The sequence below is a fragment of the Protobothrops mucrosquamatus genome, unplaced genomic scaffold, assembly GCF_001527695.2.
Source record: "Protobothrops mucrosquamatus isolate PMUCROS unplaced genomic scaffold, P.Mucros_1.0 scaffold2126, whole genome shotgun sequence".
NCBI classification, from domain to species: Eukaryota; Metazoa; Chordata; class Lepidosauria; order Squamata; family Viperidae; genus Protobothrops; species Protobothrops mucrosquamatus.
Window position 1 is genome coordinate 148,768 of NW_015388226.1, and position 2,171 is coordinate 150,938.

A 2,171-nucleotide genomic window follows, 5' to 3' on the forward strand; every position below is an offset into this window, starting at 1 on the left:
TATATGGGTGGTGATCCACATTTTGCATGATCCTTTTTAATAGGATAGACAAGCCACACTTTGGCAACAGTTTATAGAATATCAGCTTTCATCTCAAGCCAGAAGAAAAGTATTCTCATCACTTTACGATGTATTAAGCCAGTCTTTCAGATGGGTAGACTAACTCCCATTATCCACAGCCAGCAAAACCTATGGAGTTCCACCTCAACCTTTTGGGAGGATAGTAGATTGGAGAAATCTGTGTTAATATAGTGGCTTTCAAATGTTCCTCAGATAATCCTTTCTACATTGATTTTTCTGCTAAGAAATTATTCATTACAGTATCTGCTATTGTACATATCTCTAAGATAAACAGCAGATTAATATTCATACCGGCTCAGATTCCTGGTCCTTTGTACAAGAATAGGTTTTTGCTTCATTTATAGAAGGAATAAAATAGTGTAGGTCAAGATGAATCAGAAGAGAATCGTCAGTTCAAACGCTCACAACTGTTTGTCAACATTCCTTGTAAAGAAAAATCCTTTATACATAAGCCATTCATTTTGCAAGTAATAAATGTATAGTTTGCTGAGTGATGCAGTGGCCTAGAAGTGAAGATCCTCGCATCCCACTCAGAAAGTTGAGAGTTTAATCCTAGGCAATGACAGATGTTTCTCTATTAGGATGCAAGCCTAGACGTCAGGAAGGCTATCCGGCCTGTAAATGTTCAGCTCCACTCAGTCTCCCTGATGCCACCTTAAAATGAAGGATTTGAGGGTCATAAAAAGAAAAAAAAACTGAATAGATTGCTAATCAGTCTAGTGAAGTTATTAATAGTAGCTGGTTTTTTTCTGTATGCTTATCTTTCAAATTAAAATCATGCTATTTTTCTCAATTAGATAAACTCTAAACATGCTTGATTGTAACCCATCATCCCTATTTTTAATGCTGATGGGGGGGGAGATGAAATTTAAACACAGCTGGAAAGCATCAGGTTGATGGACGGTGCACTTAACTATATCTGAAGGACAACAGAGAAGGAGAATAACCAGATGTTTCTCTGATGGTATCTGAGGGTCACTCATAGTATAATTCCTGACCAACCACAGAAAGTTCACTAGACATTATTTGCTACATTTCACATGAATTAAATACTACTGTTGGAAGCATAGCTGTGCTGCTATTTTGCTTTTGGTAAACCATTTATAAAAGACATTTAAATGTAATGTTTTGGGTACTTATTTGGTGACTGTCCAAGCTATTGTAACCGAAAATGGCAGGGCTAATGCCTTTTCTGAAAGAAACAGGAAATTACAGCACTGTAGATATATTTTTTTTTTCTGATCAACTTCCTTTCTTTGAATCCTGCCATACCATAATCTGTTTGATTTACAAATTATTCCAACTACATTGTAAACTCAGCTGATTTTTCTCTTGTTTTTTTTCACCATTTAGAGGGGCACCCCACCACTGAATGAGTATACCGGTAGTCCTCGCCTTATGACCACAACTGAGGCCAAAGTTTCTGTTGTTAAGTGAGATAATTCTCAAGTGAGCTTTGCCCATTTTATGACATTTCTTGCCACAGTTGTTAAGTGAATCGCTGCAGGTGTTAAGTTAGCAACACGTTTGTTAATCAAATCTGGGGTTCCCCATTGATTTTACTTGTCAGAAGGTCACAAAAGGGGATCACATAACACCCCCCCAGGACACCGCAACCATCATAAAAATGAGTTAGCTGCCAAATGTCCGAATTTTGATCATGTGACCATGATGAGATGTGTCAACGGTCATAAGTCGTTCTTTTCAGTGCTGTTGTAACTTTGAATGATCACCAAACGAATAGTCGTAAGCTGAGGACTACCTCTACTTGTCTTTCCTGAACAACAGCGTTTTCCCAACCTAGTCTCCTCAAAGACATGCTGAGCCTACAACTTAGAATTCTCAGTCGGTGTGGCTTTTAGATAGTTGCCCAGTCTTGATTGTTGTAGCCCCAAAACATCTGGAGCAATGTTTCTCAACCTGGGCAATTTTAAGATGTGTTGACTTCAACTCCCAGAATTGTGGAAGTTGAAGTCCACACCTTCTAAAGTTACCCAAGCTGATCTGGAGACACTGTGTTAGGAAAAAAATGGATTTAAAAATCTGGTGCCCTCCAGATTCTAAACCCTGTCATTTCACAGACTGGTTAG